Source organism: Leopardus geoffroyi, chromosome B1 (genome assembly GCF_018350155.1).
Source record: "Leopardus geoffroyi isolate Oge1 chromosome B1, O.geoffroyi_Oge1_pat1.0, whole genome shotgun sequence".
NCBI classification, from domain to species: domain Eukaryota; kingdom Metazoa; phylum Chordata; class Mammalia; order Carnivora; family Felidae; genus Leopardus; species Leopardus geoffroyi.
This window is the reverse complement of record NC_059327.1, coordinates 83,867,109-83,886,739: the sequence shown is the minus strand read 5'-3', so window position 1 is coordinate 83,886,739 and position 19,631 is coordinate 83,867,109. Positions and strand designations below refer to the sequence as shown.

The window sequence follows — 19,631 nt, the reverse complement described above, 5'->3', positions numbered from 1 at the left end:
ACCTTACTGAAGCCTTGACTCAGGTGTCATAAATCAGACACTTAGCCTAATTAAGTATAAAAATACCTGATGCTTTGCAGCTGATAATACTGGACACTGGCTTCCCGGAACCAGGTAGTAAAATATATCTAGGAAATGTGATCCCATGGTGCAGAAAGTTACCAGGTGCATCCTTGTTCCCCCTTCAATCTAATTAGCCATTCATCAGAAACAATGTATGTTTGTGACTACATCTTGGCCTCAAAGACAGTGAGCATCTGAACCGACCTTAACATCTCTTATTCAAAACATCTCAATCTGATCTTCTCTTTTAGTTGAACAGCTCATCCTGTGGTGTAAATAGAGATTGTTTCCATTGAAAAAGATGTAAGAACAACATCCTGAGCCATAATTCTGAAAACTATGGTTACCTGCCCTCTCTTCTCCCTTAATCCACCTTAACAGTGCAATAATTCTTCAATGTTCCACTCCTGGTTTTCACGTTGAAGGTCTACCTACAATTCAGCTGACTTGGTTAGAATGATGCATTTCCTTTTACTGTGACTTGATGTTCGTAAAGTTAAATGTGCTTGGAGGTAAATTACTGTCTTTGTTTACAAACCTCATTGTTTCATCATCAGAATGTGTCACAAAAGTCTTAAAACCTATGAACTTGTACACCTACCGTGGAATAGATGCAACATATTGACATCTCTTTGAATCACAGTTTCATAGAACAATGGCTGGAGATGGATGCAAATACATTGACCCATTTCATTAATAAGTATCTGGGGAATCTCTTGGGTTACTTCTGGACTGGCAGGAAGCAATGACTATGACCAAAGATTAAAAGACAAGAAACCTGGATCTTCCTTTTCTAATTCTAGCTCTGTCACCTTCTTATGTATGACACTAGAGCTGCCCCACCATAGAATAACAACGTTCTTCATGACCTAAATTTCAAAGTCATTGGCATGAATAAAACTGTTTTAGATGTACAGACAGTAATATAAAAAAACCTTGTGCTACTTCACCTTGCAGAAATCAGTCAGAAATTATTTTAAGTGATTGAGATACTCATTGTCCTGAAACAAAGTCAAGATACAGTGTTTTATTCAAATTATACATGCTATTTCTTTTCCTCCTTACCTATAGTAGCCAGACTCTAGGGTGTTCTCCTCCAATAACCATCACTTTCTGATATTCACACACTCACATAGTTCTCTCCCACACTGGATACCTGTATATCCAATAAGATATTGCAGAAACAATATTATGTGATTTCCCAGGTTAGTTCATAAAAGCCATTTGGCTTCTGCCTTGTTCTTACATCACTCACTCTGGGAGAAACCAGTTGCAAGTGAATAGGGATATATACCACATGGTGAGAAAGTGATACCTCCTATTGGAAGTCAGCCTGCCAGTCACGTGATTAAGCCATCGTGGAAGTGGATATTCACACCCCAGTCAAGCCTTCACATGAATGCAACTCCAACTTACAGGTTGACTGTAACTTCATGAAAAATCCCAAGCCAGAATCACGCAGCTAAGCTACTCCTAATTTTTAAATCTACAGAAACTGTATAAGATAATAAATGCTTGCTGGTAGAAGTAACAAGGATTTGGGGAGGTAACTTGCTATGTAGCAATAGATAACTAAATACTAACTAAATAGATAACTAAAATACTCTCCATTCTGATTTTCTTTTATACAGGGTTTACCTTTCCCCCCAACCCGACACACACACCCATTTCTCAAGCAGGAACTCCATATAGGTATGGCAAAATGGCTAGGAGCAACAGGAGGGCATGCCCACGTTGACAAGGACACAATTTTAGAGAATTAATACTCTAAGATATACATGTCCATAGTTGGACATATACATGTCCATAATAAAGGTATGTCCATAATAAAGGTCCATCTGAAAAATGCCCTCATCCAAGAAATTGTTTACAAAAATAAATACTGTATATTTATCTTCATAATGTATATATAACTCTATTTTGTTTGTAACAGAGTTAGATTATTCCATTGTCTTATAATAGCATAAATGCTATCATTAGAATACTGGTGATATCATTTTATTACTCAGACAGTTATGAGTAGTGAGTTAATGTCTTGTCCTGCCATTAATTCCTGTTAACTGCCAGAATTGAGTCATATTATTTCAGTTGATAGTGAAAGAAGTGAGTTAGACTGTTAAGAGGAACATCTGGCTAACATACTGCAAAGGTCTAGCAGTGCACTTAAACCAAATAGGAGTTTCTTCAGTGGCAGAAAATTTTCAAACAATTCTTAACTGTAACGTTACTCTGACTAATGATGATATTATACAAAGAGTGCTAAAGTACTAACCTACCAGAAGTACCCAAAGCAGATAATGTATCATTCCTCCCCACTTGCCTTCCCCTCTCTATAAAATCAACTTATCATTAACATTTCAGTTCAATTTTAGAAGGTAATAAAATTAAAGAGGATACACATTTACTGGTTATATCACTATACTTCTAAGATTAAAATAACAAAACAGGGGCACCTGGGTGGCTCGGTCAGTTGAACAGCCAACATCGGCTCAGGTCATGATCTCACGGTTTGTGAGTTCGAGCCCTGCGTCAGCCTCTGTGTTGACAGCTCAGAGCCTGGAGCCTGCTTCGAATTCTGTGTCTCCCTCTCTCTCTCTGCTTCTCCTCTCTTGCTCTCTCTGTCTTTCTCTCAAAAATAAGTAAACATTAAAAAATATTTTTTTTTAATTTTTTTTTTCAACGTTTATTTATTTTTGGGACAGAGAGAGACAGAGCATGAACCGGGGAGGGGCAGAGAGAGAGGGAGACACAGAATCGGAAACAGGCTCCAGGCTCCGAGCCATCAGCCCACAGCCTGATGCGGGGCTCGAACTCACGGACCGCGAGATCGTGACCTGGCTGAAGTCGGACGCTTAACCGACTGCGCCACCCAGGCGCCCCTAAAAAATATTTTTTTAATAAATAAAGTAACAAAACAGATGAAAAATCACATCTCTAAAAACTTTTAGGTACTTGTATAATTTTTTAGCAAAACTACTTAAAAACTGTTTCTGCATTAGATTCCAACATCATAATAAGTCTGAAAACACAGACTACTTTCTTATTATTGATGTGAATTTCTGTTAGGAAAAATCATAATTCTAAATAAACCTAAATAATATTCAAGTTATTGAATTATACTTCACATGAGATTTTACTGTATACACATTTAGTTTCTGCCAAGGGCAAAAATTTTCCTTTATATAAAACAATTTTTAAAGAGCTATAAGAATTATAATAAAATGAAAAATGCAAAAAGAATGAGATTCAGGTATTTTATCTTTAAGCAAATAGCAGCAAATTTTACCAAATATAAAAGAGTATAAATGGTAATGGTTATGAAATGAGAATCACAAAGTACTTTCCTAAAACACTCAAATGGACAAGGGTCAACTTACTAACTCTTGGTACTAGATCTTACATATCTACTTTAAAATTTTGATATTTCCATTTAATATCTGTATTTATATATTTATAAATTATTAAAAGGGTAGATATAAGGGAAATTCATTTCTGATATTTAAATTGGCTAACAGTACCTTAGGTGTGGGCAATGAAAAATAAAGTGTAAGTCAACAAATTTTTGATTAATCAATTTTAGTCATTGTTGTGCCAAAATTATATCCATGTGAACCAAGGAGATATACCTAGTATTTACAATTATTCATATGAATTATTTAATAAAATTGTGAATAGATTTATGCTCAATATAATTTCAAAAGGGTTGAGAAAGCATTCTCTGAGAAATCATTCATGATTTAATTGAGAAATCTTATGCATTGGATTGTATATATTATGAAACTATCATTTCTCTTTAGATATTTCATAATACCTGTTGAATGATGTGAATGAATAAATGAAGAAAGGAATTTTCCAGCAATTAGTTCTGGCAATTTTTTGCCATCAATACACTCCATTTGTTTGAAAACTACTGTTACCATTGTGTTGATCTTTATGTTCTTGAGTTTTGCTTTTTATTTCCATATAAAATTGTGTGCAAGGATTACTTTCACTACTTCCTCCCTCCCAGAAACCTACACTGAGTGTAATGGTCTGCACCATAATTTCTCAGAAAAATCAAGTTATCAAAGTATTATATATATATATATATATATATATATGTCCATGACATGTTTAGCCAAAAGGAGTAAGACAGGTCTTAGTATCAAGGAGATGGAGACTATAACCAGAGAAATCAAGTTAAATTACATGAAACAATTAGAGGAAGTTGAGTGCTATGATGTATAACAGCATTTCCCAAAAGATCTTTGAGGTGTTAAAAGATGTTTTATTAAAAAAAAAAAAGGCTTCTACAGTCAAGTAAGTTTGGGAATTACTTTATAAGACATTACTCTCTTGGCAATTCACAATGTCCATTAGCATATTAATGACTGAAAAGTTTTGTAGCAAAGAAAATGGTTGTATTTTGACTAAGCTAGACTATTCAAAATTTCTTTCACTATGGAAGCCTTTGTTAAAATGCTCCCTTTTTGATCATGAAGATTTTATACGAAGAGAAAAAAATAACAACTATTTACCACATTAATTTAACAAGTATTAGCATTTTGCCATATTTGGTTCAGATTTTTTTTTAATTTTTTTTAAGGTTTTCATTTATTTTTGAGACAGAGAGAGACAGAGCATGAGCAGCGGAGGGGCAGAGAGAGAGGGAGACAAGAATCCGAAGCAGGCTCCAGGCTCTGAGCTGTCAGCACAGAGCCTGATGTGGGGCTCGAACTCACAGACTGTGAGATCATGACCTGAGCTGAAGTCGGAGATTTAACCGACTGAGCCACCCAGGTGTCCCTGAAGAGAAAAAAATAACAACTATTTACCACATTAATTTAACAAGTATTAGCATTTTGCCATATTTGGTTAAGATTTTTTAATCTAAATAATAAACAGAAGATCATTTATACAATTAAGGCCAACCCATATCCCTTTTTCCTCCTCCTTCCCCCAGGGGTTATTATCATCCTGAAACTGGTATATATTCTTCTTGTTCATATATTTACTTTAACTGATATGTTTGTATTCACAAACAATATGTAGGATTTCTGTGTGTTGTAGGTTTAAAAAAATAGAATTTTTGTATACATTGTGATTTACTAATTTTATTCAACATTATGTTTATGAGATGGATCCATTATAATGCATATAGGTTTAGTTTATCTGTTTTAACTGAGTAATTGTGTTCTTTGTATAAATAGACCACAAAAATTAGTTATCCAATAACCTATTAAGAACATATGGTTTGCTCTCAGTGTTTTCCTATTCAAACAATGTTGTGGTAAACATCCTTGCACATACATCCTTGTGTGTCTGTTGAAGAGATATTTTAGAGTATATATCTAGAGGTAGAATTAATAAGTTATAGGTACCTACATTATCAACTTTAGTAGATACCTCAAACTTCTCTCCAAAGTAATTAAACTCATTTACACATCAACTAGCATACTAAGGGATAGACTCAAATCTCTGCAAAGGCTCAGACACACTAATCTGATATGTTTGGAATTATATTGTGCTTATATACAACATTAGTTTCCCTTATTATTTTCGAATTCTGAACATATTTTCTTAAACATATTAGCCATCCTTTTTCCTCTTTTGTGAATCATGAAGATTTGACAGAGTTAATTATATATTTCCTTAACTAACATTTCATTGTTCAAATTCACTGCAAATAACCCGATTTATGGTTTAACTATCATTTTTTAAATCTTTTTTAATTTTCACAAGTGTTTATGTTTACCATTTGTGTGACATTTGTACCACAGTGTTTTATGTTTTATTTAAAATTGTTCAGTTTTGTTTTTCACATCGAAGATTTTATTCCATCTGCTATTTATTTGTGTATTGTATCATACAAGCATTTGATTGTCCCAGTGACATTTCTTGATTAATCTATCCTCTCTGTACTGATTGCTAATACCACCACATCATATACTAAGTTGTAATACAGAGGAGATATTAATAGTTGAGAGAAGGGAGTGGGCTCACTATTACACTGGCCTAATCATACATGAGGGACTGCATGAAAGAGGTGGCCTTCAGGTAGGGTCTGAATACTAGATGGACATAAAGACATGGGATTTGGTGTTATTTATATAATTTCTGTAACACTCACTGCAGGTGAATTAATCTTACTGCAAATGAATTTCTTTCCTTGTAAGTGGGGATAATACAGTAGCATTATTTAATGATATAATATACTTTAAGGTGGTTACTTATAGTAGGTGTTCAAAGTAATTAGTAGTAGTGATTGTAGTTTCTGTTGTTGCCAGCAATAGTGCTAGGAATGGTCAGAGTATCTGATTAGATTGGTAGCTTTCAGTTAAAAAGCTAAAACAAAATCTAAATGCTCAATGTCACTCTTCATCAAGGAAATACAAATCAAAACCACACTGAGATACCACCTCACATGGGTCAGAGTGGCTAAATGAACAAATCAGGAGACTACAGATGCTGGAGAGGATGTGGAGAAACTGGAACCCTCTTGCACTGTTGGTGGGAATGCAAACTGGTGCAGCCACTCTGGAAAACAGTGTGGAGGTTCCTCAAAAAATTAAAAATAGATTTATTCTATGACCCAGCAATAGCACTGCTAAGAATTTACCCAAGGGATACAGGAGTGCTGATGAATTGGGACACATGTACCCCAATGCGTATAGCAGCATTTTCAACAATAGCCAAATTACAGAAAGAGTTTAAATGTCCACTAACTGACAAACGGATAAAGATGTGGTTTATATACAATGGAATACTACTTGGCAATGAGAAAGAATGAAATATGGCCTTTTGTAGCAACGTGGATGGAACTGGAGGGTATTATGCTAAGTGAAATAAGTCAGGCAGAGAAAGAAAGATACCATATGTTTTCACTTCTATGTGGATCCTGAGAAACTTACCAGAAGACCATGGGGGAGGGGAAGGGGGAAAAAAAGTTACAGAGAGGGAAGGAGGCAAACCATAAAAGCCTCTTAAATACTTAGAACAAACTGAGGGTTGATGGGGGGTGGGGGAGAGGGGAAAGTGGGTGATGGGCATTGAGGAGGCACCTGTTGGGATGAGCACTGGGTGTTGTATGGAAACCAATTTGACAATAAAATATATATATAAAAAAATAAAGGGAATTCTTAGGAAAGCAAAGACATAACTGGAGAATTGTCTGACTATAAGGTAAGAATTAGAGATGACTCCAAGCTGTGGTTTAGAAGACAAGATGTAGGAGGAATTGGAGATATTAGTTTAGGACGGAGGTTCTCAAAGGGTGGCTCCAGCAGCAATTCCTGTGAACTTGTTAGAAATGCAAATTCAAGACCCCAGACTCACTGATTCAGATACTTGGACTGACATATGGTCTAGTAATCTCTGTTTTAACAACCCCTGCCCACTTGCCCATCATTCTGATGATGTTCAAGTTTGAGACCCACTGGTTTGGAACACAATGAGTAAGACGGGGTGCTGAGAAACCAGGTGAACATAGTGTATGAAGAAGTGTCAGAGCTGAAGATACAGAGTTCTCACTTAGAGGGCTAAGATTCTCCTTTTCTAATGCCTTTCCTTGCTTCTAGTTATTGGCTTTATTACACTGAATGGCTTCCCAATCTTAGAATCATTTCTCAGCATTCAGGTTCTCTCTGCCGTCCACCTACTGGGCAAAGCAATGCTAAGTTTACAACCCTTAATCACTCTCTGTCCTTCCCACGATTTCTCTCCTGCATCGTTCTCCTCCTGTTTTCAGCTTGGAGGCTCCTCACGGAGGGGAATTTGTCTGGCACAATTTCATCCAACATTAAATACCATGTACACTGACAGAGTTTTATAAATAATAAATGAGGGTAGTAATAGCCTAGATCCCAGCTTTTAATAGTAGGAATCCCTGGCCATTAAATATAAAACAGTATCAATATATGTATATCTAGTGACCCTTCTCTGACCCGTGAAATATAGAAGTCTGCAAGGAACATTCTGTAACATTTAAGAGCACTTTTATTTTTCTAATTTCATCTTAAAATCAATAGGTATAAATGTGAAAAAGAGATGAGCAGTAGCCAGCCACAGAAAACATATACCTATGTTCAGATTTTCCCATTGTATATTTAACGAGTTTATTCGATTCTTCGGTAGAAATCAAGGTGGGGAAAGAATGAGAGATCTCACTATAACAGCCTATCAGAGATCTGGCTAGTGTATTACTTTTGGCCATAATGTGTCAATCAGCTGCAAAGGATCAGCTCAGCCACAGTGACCAGGATCAATTGTGTAGAGCTCTGAGATAAGTTAATCTACCGTGACATGCTCTAAAGTAGGATGCATAAGGGAATACCACCTGCATTTTAAACTAGTGCTGACTGCCTTGTAACATCTGGGGATCCATGTTTAATAAAACAAAATCGATCTTCAGGAACTTGAAACATATTACCCCTATTATTTAAAAACACAAGATAATTCTGATGTGTTTCTTATCTCATTTTTATTTTGATTTATAATTTATATATATTTGCATATATAAATATATCCTATAAAACATATAGAATAGAATGTAAAAGGTAGACCAATAAAATATATCTTTTATTATCAATATATATAACATGTTTAACAATATAAATAAAATTAACAGTGAAAAAACTTTTACTTTTTAAAAATACTTTGGATAATTGAATACTGCTGCCTTTTCAATGTGAAATCATGATTCTTCACAGTAAAATCAATGCACTTTGGAGTTTAATTTATCTACAAGCACAAGCAGAAGTTTGAAAGCAAGTTCTAGGGTTGAAATTGCCCATTAATATTGTTAAGGAAAATTTAAAATATACCCATATGAATTTAAATGCATGAAAAGAAAGAAAACACATAAAACAGGTAGCCATGGTTTTCTCTTAGTGGCAAGATAATGCATAATTTTTCATTCATACATATTTATTTTCTAAATTCCCTATCATAAGGAAGTATTATTATTATCCATTACAGTACCAGTGTGAGTAATAACACGATACAAAGGAAATATGTCCTTGGATTTCCATGTCATCTTTGCACAGGGGCCATGCCAATCTTCTCTGCATTGTTTCAATTTTCGTATATGTGCTGCCAAAGTGAGCATGAAATATGTACTTGGAAATAGTTGCAATGTCCACCTTATTTAAGCTGGACCAGATTCCTACTTGTAGAACTCATAACAAACACATACATACCCACAAACATATACCCAAAAACATATTAACATTCCCTTTCTTAATGATTAATAGATAAGATGCCAATACCAGCAGCAGCAAGTAACACTGAGAATCAACACTGTTCTCTTGATATATATAATCATGGATGGATAGTAAAAATGGGTGTGAAGTGATGTTTCAGCAGCCCTGAATTGATAAGCAGAGTCAAACATGTGCATGTCCTCCAAAGGCAGAATTTCAAAACCTTATAAAAACCACTTTTATTTTTTAAATGAAGAGTATTTTGCATTGCCTTTCCTTAGGCAGTTTTACTATGTTGTAACACATACACAAAGGATGGAAAAGTAACAATTCATCTGACGTGATAATTGGGATAGTCTGTCTATATTAGCAGCTCTGAAGTATATTCCTCAGATCCCTTAGGGGAGCCTAGGAAACCTTTAAGGAGTCCTGTGAAATCAAAGCAATTAATATATTATTTTCTTTTACTATGTTGGCATTTGCACTGATGGTACAAATACGATGGTGGGTAACATTACTGGGTACTTAGAACAAATTGAGGGAGTAGAACTAAGCGGTACTAGCAGATTTTGTATATTTCATCACCAGGCACTAAAATTTCAGTTTTGCCTAAGAACATCTTTGATGAATTGGTAAAAATTCATAATTTTATTAAATCTTGGAACTTAAGGACACACCTTAATATTCATTCTGTGTGACAAAAATTAAACATATATATAAAGTACTTCTATATAATGAAGTAGATAGCTATGTTAGTGATCTATTTCTATAATAAATTACCCTAAAACCTAGCAGCTTAAAACAACATACATTTATTATCTCAGTTTCTGTGGGTCAGAAATTCATGGACTGCTTAGCTGGATCCTCTGGCTGAAGTTTCTAACAAGGCTGCGATCAAGGTGACACCTGGGACCACATGAATGTGAGAAGAGCCAGAGAGAGAAATCTGGCAAAATGGAAATCACAGTCTTTTATAATCTAATCACAGAAGTGACACCTCTTCACTTTTGCCATACTCTATTTGTTAGAAGCCAGTCACCAGCTCCAGCCCACATTCAAAGGGGGAGAATTAGACAAAAGCATGATCTCTGAGAGGCTGGGATCATTAAGAGCCATGTCAGAAGCTGCTGTCCATAATGGTCATCTCTGGGAAATACTGTTTATGTTGCAAGTTGAACTACATGCTCTTTTCATTACATACCATTTTTATTCAAAAGAATAATTAACCTTGGGGCGCCTGGGTGGCTCAGTCGGTTGAGCGTCCGACTTTGGCGGAGGTCATGATCTCCCTGTTCGTGAGTTTGAGCCCCACATCGAGCTCTATGCTGACAGCTCAGAGCCTGGAGTCTGCTTCAGATTGTGTGTCTCCCTCTCTCTGTCCTTCCCCCGCTCACACTGTCTCTCTCTGTCTCTCAAAAAACTAAAAATTAAAAAAAAGAAAAAAATAATTAACCTAAAAACTATAATTTGGGCTTGAATATTTTGCTGATATTCCCAGACTTGAGTATTTCTTGAAAATAGACAAACTGAGTTTTGTTACTTCAAAGAAAACAATGTTGATGCTCAACACACAATAGAATTTGAATATTCAAAAGAATGCTAGAATTTTGTAAAATTTGTATCTGGTAACAGTTCCTTAACAGTTTCTTGATATATAAAACCTTTTTAAAGATTTTGTTAGCGATACTAAAGAATGTTGGGTTTGGGGTAGGAAAAGTAGGTAAAAACAGAGAGGGAGGCAAACTATAAGAGACTGTTAAATACAGAGAACAAACTGAGGTTTGATGGTGATAAAGAGGTAGGGGTGGGTGGGGAAAATGGGTGACGGGCATTAAGTAGGGCATTTGTTGGGATGAGCACTGGGTGTTGTATGCAAGTGATGAATCACTGGATCTACTCCTGAAGCCAAGACTACACTGTATATTAACCAACTTGAGAATAATAATAAAAACAAAGTTGGGTTTTGATATTGTGTAATGAAATGTGTTACCGTTTAGGAGATCTGCAAAACCTAGTAAGTCAATGTTTTTCAAATGACCAATAGATGCCTTTACAGAGTCATGAATGTGTCCATTTAAAATGCAAGATAGACCAATGGTTTTAGCCAATCTGACAGGGGTAAAGTGATATCTCATGTGGTTTTGACTTGCATTTCTGTGATGATCTTTTTATGTGTTTGTTGGCCATTTGTCATTTTCTTTGAAAAACATGTCTGTTCAGGTCTTCTGTCGATTTTTAGTTAGATTATTTGTTTTTTTTTTTTTTTTTTTGGTGTTGACTTGAATAAGTTCTTTATATATTTTGGATATTAACCCATTATCCAATATGTCATTTGTAAATAGCTTTTCCCATTCATTAGGCTGCCTTTTTGTTTTGCTGATAGTTTCCTTCACTGTGCAGAAGATTTTTATTTTGATATAGTCCCCAAAGTTTAAATTTGCTTTTGTTTCCTTTGCCAAAGGAGGCATATCTAGAAAAATCATTCTATGGCTTCTGTCAAAGAAATTATTGCCTATGTTTTCTTTTAGGAATTTTATAGTTGAGCACTGAGAACTGTATAGCATTGCTCGATCGTTATACTGTACACCTGAAACTGATATAACACTGTATGTTAATTATACTTGAATAATAAAAAAAGACCGGTGGATCTCATGTAACAGTATGAGAAGTTCGTTAATATGATTTCAGTTCCACATTGTAATTCACCTTTAAGAAAATACTATTTACAGAGTTCTAGTGTAACACCAAAAAAGAATATCCACAATTATCTAAAAAGGGTATTAAAATACTTCTCCCATTACAACTACATAACTACATGAGGTTGAGTCTTTTCCATATACTTCAAACACAAGAATGACAACAGTCTGAATGCTCTTAGAGCAGATATGAGAATCCAGTTGACTCATATAAAGCCAAACATTAAAAATATATAAAAATATATAAATAAAAGAAATATTCTTTTCATAAAACTATTTTTTTCTTTGTCATTAAAATATTTTTATGTGGGCATAAAATGGGTTTATCTTTGTTATTTATTATTTTTAAGTGAATTATTTAAGAATGTCTATTTTAATTCCTAGCATGATAAATATTCATAGATAGTCCCACATAAACTAAAACTCTTTGGGATGTCAAGAAATTTTAAGAGTGTAAAAATGATCCTAAGACAAAAACATTTAAGAACCACTGGACTATTTTGCTATTTTGACAAAATAACCCCCAAATCTCAGCAGCTTGCACAAAATGATCTCTCATTCACACCACAAGTCCATTAGCATTAGCTAAAGGAATGTGCTCATTGTTTCTCAGGAAAGCAGGCCCATGGAGAGTATATCTCATCAAGATTCTACACTCACAATAACAAGAAAAATGGCATTAGGACAAAATTTGCAAAAGCTTATAAACATTACCTAGAAGTTACATATGCTACTTCACTTAACTAGTCATCTTCCTGAGAAAGTCACATGGTCATACCTAACTTCAAGGGGACAGTAACTCACAATTCTGCCATATACCCAAAAGGAAATCCAGAAATATTTTGTGAACAATACTAATGACTACCACATATGCCAATTTCAATCCATACATACCTGAAGAACTGAAAAAAGGATTATGAGGTTGCACCTTAGATAGCTCCAGAAGCTTGTTAGTTTTTTATTGTTGTTGAAACAAACTATCACAAATTTAGTGTCTTAAAACAACACAAATATATTTTCCTACAGTTGTGGAGGCCAGGCATCCTAAAATCAGAGTGTGGGCAGAGATGCATTCCATTTGGAATATCTAGGGAAGAATCAATTCTTTGTCCTTTTTCAGGTTCTAGAAAACATGAATTATAGCAAATTTTATGCCTTAAACCAAAAGCAATTGAGCACGTGTTAGAGAGGAGGCACTATTCCAAATGCTGAGGACACTGAGCTGAGCAAAAGTCAAAGTCCCAACAATTATAGGGCTTACATTCTAGTAGAAGAAGAAATAAGCAAGTGAACAAACATACATATATATTAGGAGGTTGATAAGTACAACAAAGAAAATCAAGGCAGTAAAAGTAATTGAGAATGATATGAAAGGTGCTATTTTAGATAAGGTGGTCAGAAAAAAACCTTTTAATCAGAATGATTGCATAGATCCCTGAAGACAGTGATGAAACAAATCATGATACCTGGAGGAAGAACATTCAGGCACAGGCCTTAATGTGGAAGGATTCTTGGAATGTCTGAGAGACAGCAGGGAGACCTGGGTGTGACTAGAGAGGAGGAAAGAAGGAGAGGAGTTCAGAGAGTGAGCTCAAGTACAAATAATGCAGTATACTGAGGACGATGATAGTAACATAGTCATTACTCTGAGATGGGCAATCAAAGAACCATTTACTTATAGGAGTGTATGACACAGGTGACATTTTTCAGGGGTCACTGACTACTGTGAGGAGAATATAACCATGGGGCAAGGTTAAAAGCCAGAAGAGTAGTCAGACGGTCATTGAAATAACATAGGATGGAGATGACGTTGATTTAGATTAGAGCCAAAATGGTGGATGGAGGTGGTGAGAATTGTCTGGATTCTGGATATAGTTTGAAGAAAACAAGTCAGTAGATATACCGATGGAGAAAACGATGTGGGTATTAAGGTGTCATTACCAAGAAAAGTGGTCACCTTTAAAACAGAAAAGAAAGGACAGAGAGATGGAGGAAGAAAAAAGGAAGGGAAGGGGAAGAGGCCTTCATCCAACTTCTCACTTGAAAGTTTTTGCATGAGAATGAATAAATGTTCCTAGAAATTTAAGTGTGTGACTTGGGGAAGTCCTTGGATATCAGTCAGAAGAATGATAAATCTTATATAACCAAAACATCTTTACTTAGCATCAAAAACTTGAAATAAAAAATAAAGACTTGAAATGGTGTTAGGCAAATCTGCCACATGTAGCTGCTTGTGCACATTGTGTAGGCTATGAAAAGTAATTTCTCTTTTATGAGTCCAAGGTGGTGATGTAGCTTTCAACATTATTACAAGATGATTTACTATTATCTAATCCACACCTGAGTAAAATGGCACTGTCCTTCTCTGAACCGAATACAATTTCTCTTGAGTAGATTTCTAACAAGGATGTATGAAGGTCACATTTACTGTCAATTCCACAGTCTCAGGCTAAGGGGAGAGGTCATACCAAATAAACCAAGACACTCACCAGGGGTGGACTGTTTCTCCACAGAGGAGATAGAATTTGCTAGTGCCATCTGCAAAGGCCAGTTCTCCACTTCTTTTCAAAATATTTATATTAACACATTGATTAAGCTGGATAGAACTAATTTGTGTGTGTGTGTGTATATGCTATAAAATATATATATTTCTTAATGCATATATATATAATTCATCTCTTAATGCATGAGAACATTTTAAGTAAATGATGTTTTTTGTTGTAATTTACTTTTGTTTCAACAGCCAGACATTGAATCCTGAGTCAGTGTGCACTGAGAGCAGATCTCAGAAAATTGTGCTATAGATACCTCATTGCTATTTTCAATTTATCACCAAGTTCCTTTTATTTTCTGATTACTATTAGGAAATATCCACTTGTCCCTGTTGCCACCAACACCATCCTGGTCTAAGTTGTGGCCCAGGAGTAACAAGATCCTCGCATCTAATCTCTGCCTCAATCGTGTCCAACTCTAACCCTTCTTTGCAGAGCAGTTGGAATGATCCTCTTCAAAACTAAAATCACATATTTTCCTTTAGCTTAAAAACTTTCAAAGGCTTACTGGTGTGGTTCACAATGGTTCACAGGATAATGAAAAACCACTGAAGACCCTGCAATTGGCCTCTCCATCCTCGTCAGGAGGCCCCCGCTGTTGCCACTGCTCTTGCTCTGCCCTTTTCAGGACTAGCTCTGCTCCCAACCATTCCATCATCTTTGCACAGGATGTGCCCCCTGCCAGGACACTGGTTATGCCTACCTGCTCCTAGTTCATCTCTCTTTCAGGTCTCTAACCATTCTGCTCTACTTTATCAGAGAACATTTCCCTGATCATCCCACTTTACCCCAAGTTCAGGTCTCCCTGTTATATGCACTATTCATCCCATATTCCTCTAGCTCACAGCACTTTTGAAAGCAGCAACTTTAGACTGTGTAATTATTTGATTAATGGTTGTCTCCTTTACCAAACAGCAAGCTTCAAGAGGGAGGGACCCATGTCAGTTAAAGCCCAGCAGCCTGCCACTCAGGCAGTAAGATAGGCACTCAGTAACTATTTGATGGAAAACAAATGCATATATAAATTATTCACAAAACAAAAGAGTCCTTTAATAAAAGTTACAAGAGTAAGAGTAAAAATGGAATATAGTAAAACCTTGGTTCACGAGCAGAATTCATTTTGCAAATAGGCTTGTAATCCAAAGCACTTGTGTATCTAAGTGAATTTCCAGAACCTTTGGCTCAGTTGTGATCATGTGACATTCAGCATCACATACTACTTGTATTGCAAAACATCACTCATTCATCAAGTTAAAATTTATTAGAAATGTTTGCTTGTCTTGAGGAACACTTGCAGAACAAGTTACTCTCAATCCAAGGTTTTACTGTATGTCAAAATACTTGAGTAAAAGTAAAACATGTTTAGAATATAGAAATTTAAATAATCAACTGTAATTATGAAATGGATAATTGGAGGAAAAGAGGCTCAGTAAATTCCGCCTTGGTAAAAATCTTTTGATTTTGTTCAAAGGCCATTCATCTGTTCACTTGTAGCTTCGTGGGCTTGTAGAAAACCTTACGATTTTTTTGCTGTGTGTTAACAGCTATACACCATAATGGTAGGCATTAGGATTTTTTTTACTAGTGCTAACAAAGAGATTCAGATGCCACTAATTAATGCACTTAGCAGGGAAATGAAAAACATGTCAGAAACAGAGCCTCAAGAAATAAGTGAATCAGAAAATCATTTCAGTGCATGGTGCCCAAAATTATAGGCCTAAAAAGTGATTGTGCCATTCACCCTTTATCTTTGGAGGGCAATGTTCAAAATGCATTGCAAATATATCATCAGTCTTACAATTTGAATGAGATCAATTTCAGTTGCATGAATACATACACAAGACAAATGTGCTCCCTGCTCTACAGCAATCATAAAGCTTTTCTTAAAAGGCAGTCTGCTTTCAAATCAGTGTAGGACAAATTTGTGAATCCTTCTAGGAAGACTTTACAGTGGCTCTTTGATCTTAATCTAGTTTAAAGATTCAAAACAATAAGCTCTCAAACATTTGTCTTGATTTTTTAACAAACAGAAACCAGTGTTTCCCTGGATTCTAAAATGTACAAAAATACTTCTAAAAAACATCAAATAATAAAAATAGTGGAGCTTTATAGTTCAAGTTGACCCAACATCTCCCTGTGAACATAGTAAGAACAGTTGTTGACATTTTTAACAAGGAGTAAATCCATTTTTTAATGCTTATTTATTTATTTGGAGAGAGAGACAGTCCGTGCATGAAGAGGGGAGGGGCAGTGACAGGGAGAGAGAATCCAAAGCAGGTTCCTCTGAGCCTGACAAGGAGCTCGATCCCACAAACTTTGAGGTCATGACCTGAGCAGAAATCAAGTCAAACACTTAACACACTGAGTTACCCAGGCACCCTGGAGTAAATTCATTCTTAAACACTTACCCTGATTCCCATATTATACTTTTTAAAAGACTAGACTTAAAAAAATAGTTTTATTTTAGGAACAAAGTGAGGTTAAGCAGAGCAAAATTGTTACAAAAATTTCTCATCTTGACCTCATTAGCAAAATGCTTAAACAAATGAAATAATGTGTTCATAAGAAGCTGCAAGAATATAACCTGCCTTTAAAAGTTGTGAACACCAGGGGCGCCTGGGTGGCGCAGTCGGTTAAGCGTCCGACTTCAGCCAGGTCACCATCTCACGGTCCGTGAGTTCGAGCCCCGCGTCAGGCTATGGGCTGATGGCTCAGAGCCTGGAGCCTGTTTCCGATTCTGTGTCTCCCTCTCTCTCTGCCCCTCCCCCGTTCATGCTTTGTCTCTCTCTGTCCCAAAAATAAATAAACGTTGAAAAAAAAAAATTAAAAAAAATAAAAAAGCTCCTGTTAAAGGATACATTTAAAAAAAAAAAAAAAAAGTTGTGAACACCCAACTCCCACATTTGTTTCTTTGAAAACACAGTTAGAACCAGGGTTAGTGTGGTACTCATCAGTGCCAGTCACCAAATACACTAAAACCTTGGATTGCAAGTAGCTTGTTCTGCGACTGTTCCTCAAGAGGAACAAACATTTCTAATAAATTTTCACTTGATAAACAAGTGATGTCTTGCAATATGAGTAGTACACATGATACAGAAAGTCACATGATCACAACTGAGCCAATGGTTCTTCTCTCTCTCTCACTGTGGGATTTTGGGTGATTGTCTTCCATGCTCAGATGTTCAGTCTCAGTCCATGGTGTTTGGCAGAAATCAGATTTTTCAGAACATTGGTAGGTGCCTACAACTGGCACTAGTGTATTTTTTGTCACTTCAAAGTACCTGTGGACAGTCCTTTCTTTTCTATATAAGAGTAAACTTAGAAATGCTTTGCTTCATTCTAGGTCAGGCTGCCTGCTTCCTCTGCTGCCTTATTGCCAGTTACATTAAGTACAGTATATGACAAGAGTTTATTAATACTCTAGAGGACCCTAAATTCTGCTTAGAGAAAACTGTGGCTTGATTGCTTTTTTTGGAAATGACTTAGAGGGGCTTTCCCATGAACAGGGGCCGCCAATGGTCAATGAAATTGTGTCCCTGGGGAAGACCATGGGACTGGAGGTGATTGACATTCAAGAGCTGGTGGAGGACATGGCCAGGAGCTGACCACGAACGAACTGATGGATCTGCATCGTGAGCAACAGCAAGAGGTTGTGGAGATCTCGTCTGCAGAGGAGGAGGAGAAAAAGGTCGAGGGATCCCTCACTTCAAATGAGATCAGGGAGATGTGTAAAATGTGGGAAACAGTGCAACATTTTTTAGAAAAGCACCACCTGAATGAGGCCTTAGCAGTGTGAGCGATGAATCTGTTTACCGACAGTGCAATGTCACATTTCCATGAAATCCTCAAAAGGAGGCAGAAGCAAGTGTCATTGGATAGGTTCCTTGTTACAGTTGTTTTTGTGAAAACAAAAAGGTCCCACTGAGTCAATAGATAGCAGTGATTCCATTATTGATAGTGAAAGTCACCTTACACAATAACCGTCCTCTATCGTCTCCCTCACACCGGCCATGAAGGTTTTCCAAGGTAAGTATAGGTTAATTTGTTTATTTTTCTTTATATTTTGTATTTTCTTTACTATTTTGTATTATATTACAGTATTGTAATCATTTTTACATGAATATTTTTGGGTTGTGGAACGAATCATCTGAGTTTCCATTATTTCTTATGAGGAAATTCACTTTGATGTACAAGTGCTTCAGATTACAAGTATGTTTCTGGAACGAATTATGCTCACAAACCAAGGTTTTACTGTATTTCCTTTTTCTCAATTTCTGTGCACACAGTAGGATTACATTTATTAGAATGATATAGACATGAACTTGCTCTGACCAATGAAAGGTTAGAAGTTATGGGTGTCACCTTCGGGTAGATGCTTTGACGGCTAGTGAACAATTTTCTTTTTTTTTTTTTTTTCTTCAACGTTTATTTATTTTTGGGACAGAGAGAGACAGAGCATGAACGGGGGAGGGGCAGAGAGAGAGGGAGACACAGAATCGGAAACAGGCTCCAGGCTCTGAGCCATCAGCCCAGAGCCCAACACGGGGCTCGAACTCCCGGACTGCGAGATCGTGACCTGGCTGAAGTCGGACGCTCAACCGACTGTGCCACCCAGGCGCCCCTAGTGAACAATTTTCAAGGTCCCTTTCCCACTGCCACTGATTGGCTTTGCTGCAGATGGTAGAAACTCTACCTTCACCCTGGTCTCCAATTGTAAAGATTTTCCTCAGCCCCAGCCAATCCACTGTGGACGTGTATCTTGAGTGAGAAACATGCTTTTGTTCTTTTAAGCCCTTAAAAGTTGACATTGTTTATTTCCCTAGCATAACCTAGCTCATCCTGAGTGATCCACATTTGCAAACTCAAGCCATCAAAAATAATTTCAAATTTTATATTATGATGCCATATAGTATATGATGTATATGCATATCCCCATGTATTTATATTTATATATGGGCATCATAGAATAAAAATGATCCAAATATGCAAAGATTATAGAATGTCATCAGATTTCAATTCATTAAAATTCCTTACTGTACATCTCTTTTAAATTTTCTTTTAAACTTTTTAACCTGGGAGAGGAAAACTGTTACGTATTTCTGTAATTATCTAAGAGTAAGTATAACACTTGTTGTACTCTT

At 36.1% G+C, this 19,631-nt stretch overlaps 1 protein-coding gene and 1 non-coding gene across 9 annotated transcripts in view; both read right to left on the bottom strand.

Annotated features, from left to right (window-relative positions):
• INPP4B (inositol polyphosphate-4-phosphatase type II B) overlaps positions 1–19,631 on the bottom strand; it is a 778,265-nt gene that overhangs the window by 439,862 nt on the left and 318,772 nt on the right. Inside the window, exon 3 of one of the 8 annotated variants that reach the window (XM_045466792.1) lies at positions 13,405–13,488. The exons of the other annotated variants lie outside the window; for them this stretch is intronic. The gene's annotated coding sequence lies outside the window, so the exon portion shown is untranslated. The remainder of the gene's footprint in view (positions 1–13,404; positions 13,489–19,631) is intronic. 8 annotated transcript variants of the gene reach the window in all.
• On the bottom strand, positions 9,041–9,148 carry LOC123596564. The gene has a single exon (XR_006711739.1). It is a non-coding gene; the product is annotated as a U6 spliceosomal RNA (small nuclear RNA).